Genomic DNA, 17185 nt, shown 5'->3' on the forward strand with positions numbered 1-17185 from the left:
CTGAATCATATAACAAGGGAAATCACATTGTTTTCATTGATGCCAGTCCTAACCAACGCGACTGAGCACAGTGTGATTTTGGAAAAGGTTCCTGCAAGACTTTGGAGCAACTCCAGTGTGATTTCAGCCCCATAGACTTCTATAATAACTCACAAAAAAAAAAATCCTATGTGACTTTGATAACCTTACCCTCTTCTCCCAGGTCATCCTTGCTGCCTAAAAACTCTCCTCCCAAGTACATTCACAACCAAGTGTTGCCCTTCTGTACGTGTATCGCACATAAGGCAGCTGATTCACTTGAATGGGCTACCCTACGCTTGACAGATGCCCCAAAGTAGCTCAAAAACTTTTTTGGTCATGGAGTGTGAAGCATGGGCTAGAACAAAGGGATTATTTAATACAAATAAAAGAACAACAAGCATTTCTTTTTTTTTATAAATATTTATTTGTTTGGCAAAATTTTAACATAGGCCACGGTGTTGTTCAAGGGTTACCTGATAACGTATTAATGATAAATTCAAATAAAATATGAAGCCATCCTGGCTATAATACATTAACACAAAAATGACACAGTGTCAATCCAGACAATGCTGGATGACTATTCCCCCACTAAACAACACCATGACTGATTTAACAAAAGGTAGAGGGGTGGGAGTTCCTGTCCTGTCCTAAAGGGTCTGCAGGTAACGGCCAGACTTCCCCCTTCTACCTTTTCCAGAATTGCGGGCTTTGGCAACCTGCCAATTTCCTCCAATCCGCTGCTTGTTAATGCGCAGGGAACTGCTGCTGTATCCAATGACAACCTGTAAAAGACTAATAGGGAAACCTGCATTCCCCTTTGAGCTCTCCCATGTGGGTCCTGCATATTGCATGGGCCTGGGCTAGCACAAAGGAATTATTTAATACAATTAAAAGACCAACAACCATCTCTTTTCTTTTATAAATATTTATTTGTTTGGCAAAATTTTAACATAGGCCACGGTGTTGTTCAAAGGGGTAACCTGATAACGTTTAATGATAAATTAAAATAAAATATAATATGAAGCCATCCTGGCTATAATACATTAACACAAAAATTACATTGGATGAGGGTCTGACCAACATATACCTAGCAATATGGGACACCGGCACACAAAAGGATTGGGAGATTTACCCAGAGAGATTCACCGACCATTACCCAAACCAAAATTTTTTGACCTACAGATAAATAGATGTAAACACTCCGCTTCCAGAGATACATGCAAAAACAGTAGAAAGGACGAAGATGATTTATTGTGAGCTTTACACTCCCCAACTTTTATGCCCCGTACACACGGTCGGATTTTCCGATGGATAATGTCCGATCGGAGCGTGTTGTCAGACATTCCGACCGTGTGTGTGCTCCATCGGACATTTTCCATCGGATTTTCCGACACACAAAGTTTGAGAGCAGGCTATAACATTTTCCGACAAAAAATCCGATTGCATCAATTCCTACGGTGTGTGGCCTGTTCTGACGCACAAAGTGCCACGCATGCTCAGAAGAAATCCTGAGACGGAACAGCTCGGTCGGGTAAAATTAGCGTTCGCAATGGATACAGCACTTTCGTCACGGTGCTATGTCAGAAATGGTTTAATACAGCGCACTCTCTTCTTCTTTATAATGTGAGAAAAATTAAGTAGTTTTGCTGCTCATATTCACACAGACTTCTCACAAACTTCTTTCTTTATTATTTATCGGGACTCCCTCAATATATTTGGATTTGTCACATCAGACAAAATTAATTGTGGGTTGTGTTTTTTAAAAATTTTTTTAAAGCCTGTTTTTTGTTTTTTTTATTTAGGTTTGTATTTTTTTCAAGGCTGATCTTTGTTCTATTTTATTTTTAGTTTTACTCCATAATATTTTTGTGTGTGTTTTGTGTGTCAAGTTACCACAACACCATTGATATCTTATATTATTTAATCTCAAGGAGATTGTTTGGTGTTGGTGTCCCTTGTTAATTTCACATTGTATATTAAAAATGTACCTGAATCCTCACAAACAAACTGTACTTTTTGAAGGAAAAAACACATAGGAGAGTATAATTAAAACAAAAATTCCTTTATTAAGGGCTCAGAACCAAACAAAGAGGGAGGCAACACTGGAGAAACAGCTGAAATTAGCGAAGCCTTGGACCCCCAGGGCAGACATCAATTCTTTACCAGCAAAATTGTTGGCCTGAGGAGTCCATATCTAAGGGAGTACAGTCTGGTCCCCAAGTCCCAGAGATCCGGAAAGCAGCAGATGACATCTGTGTCCCCAGGCTGTAGTACTACAAGAGGCTGAATCTTTTGCCAGACCAGACTGGACCCAGGGTCATCACTTTCTGGTCTTCTTTCCACGCTTCCTTCCTGGCTGTGGCTCAGGTGTTGGAGATGTGGCAGGAGGAGGAGTAGGACCTGGAGGAGGAGGAGGACTAGTAGGACCTGGAGGAGGAGGAGGAGTAGGACCTGGAGGAGGAGGAGGACTAGTAGGACCTGGAGGAGGAGTAGTAGGACCTGGAGGAGGAGGAGTAGTAGGACCTGGAGGAGGAGGAGGACCACGTGTGAGGTCACAAATGTGGGTAGCAGATGTTATTTGGCCCCTCAATCCCTTATTGAGAGCTTCCAACATTAAGGACTCACACATGAGTTGTTGGCCCTCCTCCATCTGCCTCATTTTGCAGGCAGTTATGCAAGCAAAGTCCTCCTCCACAGTGTGGGGGGTTCTCAGGGCCTCTGTAGCCTTCAAAAAAAAGGCCTGTGGCAGCCTCCTCCAGGGTACTCCTCTTCTTCCTGCCACTCTGTCTTTGCAGGTGTAGGGGAGGGACCTGCATATCAGGCAGCCTGCTTGGCCTGGCCACCTCCTGGCTGAGACTTCCCTGTGTATGAAAAAGGGACATGGTTGTAGTTTTTGCATCATGAATCACAATCCTAAATTAGTACTCCAAACTAACATCTAGTTAACATTATTGATTGGACAAGCAGAAATATTTAGAAGAATGCTATAACTGGCTCAAGCTGGGCTCCTCCACATGTTGCTGCCTGGAAGGCCCATGTTGGACATCAGAAGCCTCAGCTGGGGGGGAAGGAAGCGTGGAAGGAAGAGTGGAGAGTTCTGGCCTGGGTTCAGTCTGACCTGCCAGAAAATGCAGCCTGTCATAATACCACATCCTGGGGACATAGATGTCATCTGCTGCTCCAGATCTCAGGGAATCCTGGACCTTCTTGTGCTCCCTTAGATAAGTGCTCCTCAGGCCACCAATTAGGATCTTCAAATAGGTGATGTCTGCCGTGGGGATCACCATCTTCACAAATTCCAGCAATTGATCCAGTGCTGCCTTCCTCTTTGTTTAGTTCTTATAATGTGGCTGGTTTATCTGCCACAGACAAGGCAGCTCCCTGAACATATCAAGGAAGATTGCCATAAAGTCATCATCTTTCAAGATATCCATTTTCACTGCAAGACACAACACAAGACAAACCCTAATGTCAGGCTAAACTTGTTACAATATAGGCCTCAATCTAGAAGCAGTATAGGCCCAAGTTTGGCTCTTACCTTTGTTATCACGATCGGCGCCTACGATACTCCTTCCTCCGCTCACAGATCGTAAGTACTACGCACGCGTGTTATGCTTTATACACACTGCGCATGCGTGTAACTCCGCCCGCCCCTGACGCCCGCCTGTCCCTTTTCATTCGGCGCAGTGGGGGAAGAGCACATGGCGGAGATACAGCAAGTGCGTGCTAATTACAGCAATGAGGAGGAGGAGGAGGAAAGCCCGGAGGCAGAAACATCTGGATCCAGAAGGAGAAGATTTAAGGCATCAAATATGTCCTTTGGGGAGATGTTGGAGATGGTCGACATCCTGAAGAGGGCTGACTATGATGGAAAGTATGGACCTTACCCCAACCCCAATGTCCGAAAGGCCAAGATCATGGCGAAAGTGGTCAAGAGTCTGCACCGGAATTTTGGGGTACGACGATCGAAAGATCAGCTCAGGAAGCGGTGGTAGGACCTCAAATTAAGAGAACATGAGCAGTACAGAAAGATCCAGAGAGTGCTGCAAAAAAGTAAGTAGTTGTGCTGTGTTCCTATTCTTTTTGTGTTTATTACGTTCGTGCTGCTCCATGTGCTTTTAGGAACTGTTGTACAGTTTAAAATGGCAACTTTCATGTTCATGGGCACATTATTCGTTCGTATCCAACATTATTCTTTCGGCCTATAAAACACCATTGTTTTTGCCATATGCATTGGACCACATTTTTTAGGGCCTACTTGTATGAAAATAATTTGGTTGTGTAGATGGGTTTGTTACTAGAATGAAATGCAAACTAGATTCTGTGTAAGGAGAGGACACTCAGCAGCAGTTTTCACATCTGGACGCTGGAGCACTAGTGTGGGACACAAGAACACCCTTTTTATTAGGGGTCCCACACAGGTGCTCCAGTGTATACTATAGGGGTGTCTCCATCTGTGAAGCTTGTACAAGACAGGTAAGTATTCAAGCTTGACAAAGGACACTAAAAATTCTACATCTTGGAACTCAGCTAAAATAGACAATTGTACCCCACTTCCAAGCAATGTTTCATATTTCTGGTTCTACTACCAAATATCTGTGTGCTAATTATACCTTTTTTTTTCACATGGGGAGAAAAGACTCGGAGGACACCCCTCATCCGAGGAGACCAGAGACCCCCCACCTCTGGAAGAAGGGGAAATCCCCCAAACACAAGAAGAGCAGGAGGAGGAAGAGGACGTGGTGGAACTAGTCACCACAACAGGTGAGTGTCTGCGACCACAGGCTCAGGTAAGAGATGGATGCTGGCATATTTAAAATACATGTTTTTTTTTGGTTTCTCTCTTTTTAGGTGATCGTGATGTTGTGGATCCAGATCCTTTCACCTCAGTAAGTGCCCAGATCCTGATCGGGGAGATCATGGGGTGTAATGTTGCGTTGGAAAACATCACTAAAAACATCAATGATATTATTCAAAAAAATAAGAACATCATTGATGTTTTGGGGAGAGTTTAAAACCCCTACAAAGCCCTTTCTTTTATGGTGTACTACACTTTTAAAATTATTGTTTTGCAAATTTAAGAAAAGCCAAATTTTGAGCATGCACACAGTGTGCCAACATGTGCTATCTGCCATCACGGGAGATCAATGAACGCGTTTTGGGGGTAAAACCCCATCCTCAATAATAAAGTAGCTGAGAGGAAGGGGTTGCTCCCCCAAAACATGTCCCTTGATCCCCCGTGATGGCAGCTAGCACATGTTGACATTCGTAAATTGGTGTGCATCTTCAAAATTTGGCTTTTCCTGGGGTGACTTCACCCCATCTGAACGCAATATCAAACACAGTTCCTAAATACTCATGTCTGATATTGTCTTCAAGTTCTACCAAATGTGAACTTTGTAAGTTCAAGATTTGTGTCTTTCTTGTTGGTTTTAAACATGCCAGTTTTATGTTAAAAGGACATTTCTACTTTTTCTAATGCCACCCCAAAAATTGTTATACAACAAACATGTTGGTTTGCTTTAAAAACCTTTTCTAAATGCACATGGGATTGTGCAGGTATTAAATAATGAGGTTGGAAGCCTGATCCCCAGTCAGGCGACCAAAAAAGTGGGGGCATGTTTGGACTATTGCGGTACAGTAATTGTTGGTAACACTTAAGGCATAAAACAGTGGTAGTAAAATTGAAAGTTGATTTATTGATGCACGGTACAAATCAAAATTAATACAATAAAAAACTAATTACAAGTACAAATATGTCAACAATGGGATCATTAGTATACAGTACAGCACGAAATCTCAGATATCATATTCCTCGACTAGTTTCGCGGATAAACCGCTTCATCAGGAGGGAATCTGGAGATAGTTGATTCTGACTAAACAGTCTGAGCCTGACAGATAAGAAGACATATAATGAGATTGACCAAAAGACAAGAACAATGCAAATAAAGTTTATGTTACAGCATCAAGATTGACAAAGGTAATATGCAATACATGGGGAAAGGGGGACAAATCTGCTTACCCATGTCCCAACCGAGCCCAGGCGCACAACCCCACCACCAGGGGGTGATCTCCCACGGCGACCTGGGGGGGCTAAAGGATGACGGGGATAGTAAAGATAATGTATGTCATAATAAGGTAAACTAAATTGCCACACACGGGACAGGTGAAACATATAGTGACAATGATGAAAATGGTGATAAGAATATAGGGAAGGTGAATAGTGAGGATGTGGGAAGTGAGGAAATAAATAGCAGTGTGCAAGGAGTGAAAAAGAATGCATATAGTGAAAACCAAGGATGGGAACAATTGTAAAATGAATGGTGTGGTGTGGTGTGGGATGGGAAGATTGAATTGAAGGAAAGGAGATGGAAAGGGAGGGGAATGGGTGAAGGACCAGAGGGGAGGGAGGAGGGAAGGGGAAGAGGGGGGGGGGAGGGGGAGGGCGGGAACGGGATAGGAAGGGGAATGAGGAAAGAGGAGGGGAGGAAGGGGGGAAAAAAGAAGGGGGGGGGGAGGGGAGGGGAGAGGAAAAAACAGGGGGGGGAGGGGGGAAAGGAGGGGCAAGGAGGGAAGGGATGTGACCGTGTAAATTGTGCAGTGAAATGGGCATAAGGATACCTGATGCTGATAAAAACATAGAAAAGTTCCCGGGGAAGGCGTTGTGCCAGGATTGAAGCCACGACAAGGTAACTGGGGGGGGTTTGATTAATAGAGACTGCAAGTGACAGGCGAACACATAGCAGGACAAGTCCACCCCAACTTAGAACATCTAAAGGAGAAACATGGTATGTAATATAACCAATGTTAGTTCCCTGGGATGCGGGACTTACATAAAGGCTACATTGGGTAATACCCTCAAACTTACCATTGGTTGGCTAGCATACACACACAGACCCGGGAACCAGAAACCAGACCGTCAAACAGACAGGTAAGGCCCGTCATTTATAGCTCCCGACCCTGCGACGCTGCGCCGCACGCCAGCAAGACGCCGGCGCATTACGTCACAGGGTCAGAGGTCCCACACGGCGCGCGCGCGAGAGAGCCGCGCGCGCACGCATGCGCAACCACCCTACGGCCATAGGAACAAATCCCCGCCCGGATAGGTGCAAGAGGAGGGGGCGGTCCCGCTGACGAGACCGACCCCTCCACCAGGGACCTCACCAGGCCGCCGCGGGAGAAACCAGGGGGAGGGGCCCGCGCCGGCGCCCCAGCCGGGAACAGGAGAAGGGGAAGCAGAGGGTCCCAGTACAGCGAAAGGATAAAACGGATTGGGAGGTGTATAACGGACATAAACAATAAGATAAATAAAATTTACACTTAGCATAGAAAACCTAAAAAGGTGAATTAGGGATTGAAAATACCCTAAAGAACCGGTGCAATCGCCCCTCCGAGACATAAACCCATAGACCTAACTGCATAAAAATGCATAAACGTTAAGAAAGGCCGAGGGCAAGCCACATGATCGGGTAGAGACATGTGAATAATAGGGCGGGTAGCCACGGTAATAATGCCTGGCCAAACTAATGGGAATCTGTCTCGGAGGGTTGCAACGGGGCTAATTATTAATAAACAATGGTAGTATAAGAGAGTAATAGATTCTATAATAAGAGGCCCACCCCCAGAGGACACAAACCGTATGTGTCAATGGGGGTTGATTTAAAAATGAGGGGTGGGACAGCCTGGGTCCGTAAGGTGGAGGGCAATTGGCCATGTCCACTCAGACGGCTCACCCAAGCATCCCACTCGACTTGGTGCCGGGTGTGTTATCCACCCAATGTATACGACTAAGCGAGTGGCCTCCATAAGTAAAAATTACAATGACAAACATAAACATGTACCATCATCCAGAAATTAATAAATAATGAGGTTGGAAGCCTGATCCCCAGTCAGGCGACCAAAAAAGTGGGGGCATGTTTGGACTATTGCGGTACAGTAATTGTTGGTAACACTTAAGGCATAAAACAGTGGTAGTAAAATTGAAAGTTGATTTATTGATGCACGGTACAAATCAAAATTAATACAATAAAAAACTAATTACAAGTACAAATATGTCAACAATGGGATCATTAGTATACAGTACAGCACGAAATCTCAGATATCATATTCCTCGACTAGTTTCGCGGATAAACCGCTTCATCAGGAGGGAATCTGGAGATAGTTGATTCTGACTAAACAGTCTGAGCCTGACAGATAAGAAGACATATAATGAGATTGACCAAAAGACAAGAACAATGCAAATAAAGTTTATGTTACAGCATCAAGATTGACAAAGGTAATATGCAATACATGGGGAAAGGGGGACAAATCTGCTTACCCATGTCCCAACCGAGCCCAGGCGCACAACCCCACCACCAGGGGGTGATCTCCCACGGCGACCTGGGGGGGCTAAAGGATGACGGGGATAGTAAAGATAATGTATGTCATAATAAGGTAAACTAAATTGCCACACACGGGACAGGTGAAACATATAGTGACAATGATGAAAATGGTGATAAGAATATAGGGAAGGTGAATAGTGAGGATGTGGGAAGTGAGGAAATAAATAGCAGTGTGCAAGGAGTGAAAAAGAATGCATATAGTGAAAACCAAGGATGGGAACAATTGTAAAATGAATGGTGTGGTGTGGTGTGGGATGGGAAGATTGAATTGAAGGAAAGGAGATGGAAAGGGAGGGGAATGGGTGAAGGACCAGAGGGGAGGGAGGAGGGAAGGGGAAGAGGGGGGGGGGGGAGGGGGAGGGCGGGAACGGGATAGGAAGGGGAATGAGGAAAGAGGAGGGGAGGAAGGGGGGAAAAAAGAAGGGGGGGGAGGGGAGGGGAGAGGAAAAAAACAGGGGGGGGGGAGGGGGAAAGGAGGGACAAGGAGGGAAGGGATGTGACCGTGTAAATTGTGCAGTGAAATGGGCATAAGGATACCTGATGCTGATAAAAACATAGAAAAGTTTTTATGTTTTTATCAGCATCAGGTATCCTTATGCCCATTTCACTGCACAATTTACACGGTCACATCCCTTCCCTCCTTGCCCCTCCTTTCCCCCTCCCCCCCCCTGTTTTTTTCCTCTCCCCCCCCCCCCCCCTTCTTTTTTCCCCCCTTCCTCCCCTCCTCTTTCCTCATTCCCCTTCCTATCCCGTTCCCGCCCTCCCCCTCCCCCCCCCCCTCTTCCCCTTCCCTCCTCCCTCCCCTCTGGTCCTTCACCCATTCCCCTCCCTTTCCATCTCCTTTCCTTCAATTCAATCTTCCCATCCCACACCACACCACACCATTCATTTTACAATTGTTCCCATCCTTGGTTTTCACTATATGCATTCTTTTTCACTCCTTGCACACTGCTATTTATTTCCTCACTTCCCACATCCTCACTATTCACCTTCCCTATATTCTTATCACCATTTTCATCATTGTCACTATATGTTTCACCTGTCCCGTGTGTGGCAATTTAGTTTACCTTATTATGACATACATTATCTTTACTATCCCCGTCATCCTTTAGCCCCCCCAGGTCGCCGTGGGAGATCACCCCCTGGTGGTGGGGTTGTGCGCCTGGGCTCGGTTGGGACATGGGTAAGCAGATTTGTCCCCCTTTCCCCATGTATTGCATATTACCTTTGTCAATCTTGATGCTGTAACATAAACTTTATTTGCATTGTTCTTGTCTTTTGGTCAATCTCATTATATGTCTTCTTATCTGTCAGGCTCAGACTGTTTAGTCAGAATCAACTATCTCCAGATTCCCTCCTGATGAAGCGGTTTATCCGCGAAACTAGTCGAGGAATATGATATCTGAGATTTCGTGCTGTACTGTATACTAATGATCCCATTGTTGACATATTTGTACTTGTAATTAGTTTTTTATTGTATTAATTTTGATTTGTACCGTGCATCAATAAATCAACTTTCAATTTTACTACCACTGTTTTATGCCTTAAGTGTTACCAACAATTACTGTACCGCAATAGTCCAAACATGCCCCCACTTTTTTGGTCGCCTGACTGGGGATCAGGCTTCCAACCTCATTATTTATTAATTTCTGGATGATGGTACATGTTTATGTTTGTCATTGTAATTTTTACTTATGGAGGCCACTCGCTTAGTCATTGTGCAGGTATTAAAAAGATTGTTATTAATCAAGAATGTGTGGGTACTTGTCTCAACGCTACAACACTTTTGGGGTGCTCTATTTGCTGTTTTCTGTGACAATGGGTGTTATTTCATAAGGGCAAATCCACTTGGCACTACAAGTGCAGTTTCAACTGCACTTGTAGTGCAAAGTGTCTTTGCCTTTAGTAAATAACACCCAACAGTGCTTTGTATAAGGTGACTCAATCACGCCATTTTCATGACTCACCACATTTCTGTCAGGGTCAGCTAAACAAAACACAAGCAGTAAATGTCACCAAAGATTTGCTTATTTTTTTTATTTGATAAAGGTTTCACACATTGTCTGATATATTGAGGGCCCCCCTACCCGCAAAGTATTCAAGGTATCTTAGCCGGACATCACAGGCACTCAGGGAGGGCAAGCCAGGAAGGCCACTTTCAATCGCCGTCAGGGTTGTTTCATTTATCATTCCGGCCTCAGGCCTAATTGAGCCAGCATAGTTGGCAGAATGTTGACGTAAAAAGTTATGTAGAACACAGCACGCCAGGATAATATGATTCAGTTTATACTCCGCCATATGTATGGGTGTCAGAAATAGGCGGAACCGGCTGGCCATGATTTCAAATGTGTTCTCCACCACTCTTCTGGCTCTGGCCAGCCGGTAATTAAAAACCCTCTGGTCCGGGGTGAGGTTCCTCATCGGGAATGGCCGCATAAGATGGTCCCCCAGCGCAAACGCTTCATCCGCAATGAAGACGAATGGGAGTCCTTCCACATTCTCTTCTGGAGGTGGCAAGTCCAAGCTGCCATTCTGGAGACGCCTGTAAAACTCCATCTGGGCGATGACTCCACCATCGGACATCTGGCCATTCTTCCCCACGTCCACATACAGGAACTCATAAGTAGCCGACACCACTGCCAACATCACAATACTATTGAACCCCTTATAATTATAATAGTACGACCCCGAGTTGGGTGGTGGGATGATGTGGACGTGTTTCCCATCAATTGCCCCTCCGCAGTTAGAAAAGTCCCACCGCTGGGCAAAGTGGGAGGCCACAGTCTGCCATTCCTGTGGCGTGGAAGGAAACTGTTGAGGAAAACAAAAAAAATTAATCTTTTTGCACATAAACATAGAAAGCAGATTAGACACAAACAACACAAACATTCTTGGCCAACATCAAGATAACATTTATTAATAGGAATTTTTAAAGACCAAAGTATAAGGTACACCTATCATATTCCCCCTCCCCCCCCGTCATGGGCCATTTCTAACATTATAGGGAGGGGGGAGCTCTTGGACAGGTAACCCTCTCCACTTCATTGAGAGATGAATGCCTAAATAATGGGTATTACTTTGAACAGCCCCTCCTTAGTTACACTATTGGCAGCCCACTGGACAGGTAAGAAGTGTCATAATACAAAGATATAAATACACACTGTACACATTTGAGCACATTTGGACATTCTGCTATTACCTATCAAGATAATAATAGGATCCAAAAACTTTAAACAGTACCATTTGAAAGTATACAGGCAGGCCCTTGCACTACATGCTTTTGGGAATTCATCCATAAATCTGACCACAAAAGAGATGGGTATAGTGTATGGGTTTGGCAAAGTCACCAGATAGATGATTGAGGATAGATAGAGAATTGGTATCAGCTGACTTAGCAGTTGGGGGGAGGGAGGGTTCCAAATGATTTGGGGACCCCAAAAAAAGCCTCTGGCACTCTGCCTGAATTTAAAGCACAAATCACATTACAAAACATTTTAGGGGGTGTTTGGGGTAAAGCACTACTATGGAGCTGATAAAATACATTGTTAAGTGACTACATGAGGTGAATATAGGGCAGGAGACCATGCTGGGGAGGTAAGTGAAGGCAAATATGTATGAAGGACAAAAAAATAATTACATAAAAATCCAGCATGAATGAGGACAAAGGGGACATTCACAGCATATTACAATCATGGTAATTAGGGAATGAGTAAAGAAATACAAAATATTAGCAAACATTAAATACAATAAAATGTGATATCAAAGGATAAAAATCTTACCTTCATATACTCCTTCTGCAGGATCTGGATGATGGCAGAACAGGTCTCTGGGATAATGATACCCAGAGCCTGGGGGGAGATGCCTGTCGAGAACTTCAAGTCCTGCAGGCTTCTCCCCGTCGACAAGTACCGCAGGGTGGCGATGAGCCTCTGGTCCGGAGTGATGGCTTGCCTCATGCAGGTATCCTGCCTGCTGATATAGGGGGTCAGCAAAGCCAATAAACGGTGAAATACGGGGTCCGTCATCCTGAGAAAGTTCCTGAAATCATCAGGATTATTCTCACGGATCTCATGGAGCAAAGGCATATGACAGAACTGGTCACGCTGAAGCAACCAATTCTTGGTCCATGAACTCCTCCCCACCCTGTTCATGGACTGGACTTGTGTCAAGGTCAGGACCCCAACACCAAGCCCCCGCACAGCACGAACTCTACGAGGAGTACGTATACGCAACATGGCTAGAAAACGGTCGGCTGCTCAGAACGAAGTAACAGAACACACTGAAGAACAGCAAGGCCTGTGAAGAGCGACCTGAAAAAACAGTAACGAACGAACAAGAACACAATGACTAATCAAAGTCATGAGTAGCTTGCTGCACGCACTGAAGAGCAGATACAAACCCACAAGCACAAACTGAACAGCAGAAAACGATCTGAAAACCACGAGTCTGAAAAAGCGTGAATCGTCTCTCACCAAACTTTTACTAACACGTGATTAGCAAAGGAGCCCAAAGGGTGCCGCGCTTGGTTCTGAACTGGCCTCTTCTAGTCTCGTCGTACGTGGTTGACGTCACCGCGTTCTTGGCGATCGGAAATTCCGACAACTTTGTGCGACCGTGTGTACGTAAAACAAGTTTGAGCCAACATCCGTCTGAAAAAATCCTAGGACTTTGTTGTCGGAATGTCCGATCACTGTCCGACCGTGTGTACGGGGCATTAGAGCACCAAAAAGTATAATTGAAAAGGCCGCTCTAAAAATTAAGAGCTCATATTGAGAAAAACAAACGGCTCCAGGACCGAAAGCAGTTTAATCAACAAAATAACCAAAATCGGACATCTTGAATCCCGAGTAGGGCGTGCTTACTTGAATCCTTTGAGGATCTGGTTAACCTGAAAGTTAAAGAAAGTTAAAGCTGGCAGGCCTGCAAATTTAAGAAAAAACGAAACACCTGCCAATACCTTACTCACTGAGGCACGACTAAGCTTTGATTGAATTAGAAAGGACACAAACGCTAACAAGGCATATGCATATACTTCCATAGCATCTAAAAACATGTTAGAGCAAAAAGAACACTATCTGGACCAGGCCAGCCTATATTCCCGCCATGTCTTCTGTGACAGCGAATTCCTGAGATTAGCAGATATCAATCCCAAATCAAGCCCCAAAGGAAGTCTTGGCAAGGGGTGCTGTACGGATCCGCCGATGGAGCCAATTCCCGGAATCTCTCGAACTGTGAACGAGATAAAGCGTCAGCTATGTTATTATGTATTCCGGATATGTGTCTTTCTTTAAACCAGATATTGAACCTCATGCAATGTAACACGGGACAAATCCGTCGGACAATCCGACCGTGTGTGGGCTTCATCGGACCTGCAGCAGACTTTTTCGGTCGAAAATCAGATGGATTTTAGATCTGGAACATGTTTCAAATCTTTCCACTGGAACTTCACCGGGCCCAGTTCCTAACGAGAAATCCGCTCATCTGTATGCCAATCCGACGGACAAAAAACGATGCAAGCAAATACGAGACGGAAGCGCTCGGTCTGGTAAAACTAGTGTTCGTATTGGAGCTAGCACATTCCTCACGCTGCAAATTCTGTGATTGTTTAATGCAGCGCATTATTGTCTTTATAATGCTATAAGAACAAAGTTGTTTTGCTGCTCATATGCACACAGAGTTCCCACAAACAGATTTCTGGATTATTTCTCATAATCTCATGAATGATATTGTGTTTTTTTAAAGCCTGATCTCCATAATAATGTTTACAAATTTATTTTTTGAGTCATCTTTTATTATTTTTTATTTCATCAAGTTCTTTTTTATGATTATTCATAACTTATTTTCTAGTGATCTCCATATTTTTTTTTTTGTGTTTCAAGTTACCACAATAACATTAATGTTTTATTTTTTTGTGTCTCAAGTTAACACAATAACATTATTAATGTTTTATTTTTTGTGTGTCAAGTTAACACAATAACATTAATAATGTTTTATTTTTTGTGTCAAGTTAACACAATAACATTAATAATGTTTTATTTTTTGTGTGTCAAGTTAACACAATAACATTATTAATGTTTTATAATTTTGTGTGTCAAGTTAACACAATAACATTATATTTTTGTTTTTTTTTGGAACCTCAAGGAGGTTGTTGTCCCTTGTTAATTTGACATTGTCTTTTAGAAATGTGATTGAATAAAAACACATAGGCAAGTATTTTCAGAAAATAAAATATCCATTTATTCTGGTTAACAAAATAAAGATGAAGGCAACGCTGGAGAAACTTTTTGAATTTGTTAAGCCTTTTGGCCCCAGGGCACACATCAAGTCTTTGGAAAAGAAAATTGGGATCTTGAGGAGTCCATATAATAGGGAGCACAATGTGGTCCAGGAATCCCAGAGATCAAGACCAGCAGCAGATGACATATATGTCCCCAGGCTGTGGTACTACACCAGCCAGCATCTTCTGTCAGACCAGACTGAACCCAGGTCATCACGTTCTTCTCTTTGCTGCAGCCTTCCCTCCATGCTGCCCTGCAACCTTCCCTGCACCCTTCCCTGATTCCTTCCCTGCAGCCTTCCCTGCAGCCTTCCTTGGAGGCTGCGGCTCTGGTGGTGGACTTGTGGCAGGAGGAGGAGGAGGAGAAGGAGGAGGATGGGTGAGATCATATATTTAGCTGTTGGCAGTTAATTCGCCCTTCAGCGCCTTGTGAAGGGCATCACTAATAATTTGTTCACAGAGGAGGCATTGGCCCACGTCACATTCGAACAACCTGGTCACTATATAGCATCCATAGGCCTTTTCAGCGTCGAGTGGGCTCCTCAGGACCTCTGTAGCTACTCTAATGAGGCGCAGTGATGCCTCCTGTGTCACCGTCCCCTTCCTGGGCCTTTTTGTTTGCATGTGGAGGGGAGGCACCTGCGATTGGGTGAGGCTCTTACTGGGCCTGGCCACCTCCTGGCTGACACTGGGCCCGCCCACCTCCTGGCTGTCACTGGGCCCGGTCTCCTCCTGCCTGCCACTTTCCAGAACTTCCTCCTGGCTGAGCTCATCCTGTGCATAGAAAAGGGGCATAGTTTTAGTTTTTGGTTCATCAATCACACACAATTTTCAGCTCATGACTTGCAAATTCAATGTTAATACATATAAAAGAGTATCATTCTGACCCCAGCATTTTTTCAAGCTAGTGACAAACACTTTTAGCCACTACTGTCAATTGATATGTATACATAATTTTTTGGATAAAATCCTTAATAGTTAATAAATTATAACATCTAGTTAACATAATTAATATTAGGCCACTAAATATGTCTAAAAATAATATACCTGGCTCCAGCTGGGCCCATCCGGTTCTTCCAGGATGGAAGGCCCAGGTTGTTCCTCATCAGCCTCTGCCAGGGTGGAGGGAAGGGTGGAGGGAAGGGTGGAGGGAAGTGTGGAGGGAAGTGTGGAGGGAAGGTTTGAAAGCGATTCCCTGGCTTCAGTCTGGTCGTCAAGAAAACGCAGTTTTTCAAAGTACCACAGCTTGGGTACATACACATCATCTGCTGATGCTCCTGATCTCAGGGAAGCCTGGATCTTGTTATGCTCCCTCCTGTACATATTCCTCAAGATCCCAATTTTACGTTCCAAAATCTCCAAGGTTGCTTCTGGGTAGACATGTGCACAACCAAAAAAATTCGTTTATTTTCGTTTTCGTTTCATTAGTTTATTATTTTTTTCATTTTTCGGGTCATTCGTTATGATCGCGATTCGTAAATTCGTTCATTCGTAAATTCGTAAATGCGTTCATTCGTACATTCGTTCATTCGTAATTCGAACATTCGTTCATTCGTACATTCGTTCATTCGTACATTCGTTCATTCGTACATTCGTACATTTTTACAATTGTACATTCGTAAATTCATACATTCGTAAAATGGTACATTTGTAAATTCGAAAATTTGGAAATTTGTACATTCGACGTTTGAAAATCCAAAAACCCGAAAATTCAAAAATCTGAAATAGTAACTAACTATTAAATTATAGGTATTGTAATTTCCTTTCAAACTTGACTGTCAGTGAATGTAACAAATACAAATTTAACCGAAGTTACGAATTATCCAAAACGAATGCTGCATCTAAACAAATGGAACGGAACAAATTAATAATCAATAATAATAATAAAACGTTGTTATTATTATTATTGTTATTTATTATTATTAATTCATTACATTCCATTACGTTTTTTCGGATCATTCATAACTTCGGATAAATTTGTACGTGTTGCGTTCACTAACAGCCAAATTTAAAAGGAAATTACAATACCTATAAATTAAAAGTTACTAGTAATTACTAATAGTTAAGTTATTATTAGTTAACTATTATTTCAGATTTCCGAATTTTCGAATTTACAAATTTACGAATTCACTAATTTACTAATGTACGAATGCACGAATGTACAAATGTAAATTGCGAATGTACGAATGCCCGAATTTACGAATGTCCAATTTTATCGAATTTACGAATATTCGGAAAAAAATTTGTTAAATGGGTTTTCGTTAATTCGGATATTCCCGAATTAACGAATTTGTCGAAATTTGTTAAAAAACTAATTCGGAACGAAACGAATTGCACATGCCTACTTCTGGGATCAAAGTCTGCACAAATGTCAGAAGTCTCTCCAGCGTTTCCTTCCTTACTGGTTTGTTGTAATATGCACTGTGCTTGACCTCCCACAGACTCCTCATCTCCCTGTACTTGTCAATAAATTGTGACATGAATTCAGGGTCCTTAAACTTATTAT

This window comes from Aquarana catesbeiana, linkage group LG05 (genome assembly GCF_042186555.1).
Source record: "Aquarana catesbeiana isolate 2022-GZ linkage group LG05, ASM4218655v1, whole genome shotgun sequence".
In the NCBI taxonomy this organism is placed as follows: domain Eukaryota; kingdom Metazoa; phylum Chordata; class Amphibia; order Anura; family Ranidae; genus Aquarana; species Aquarana catesbeiana.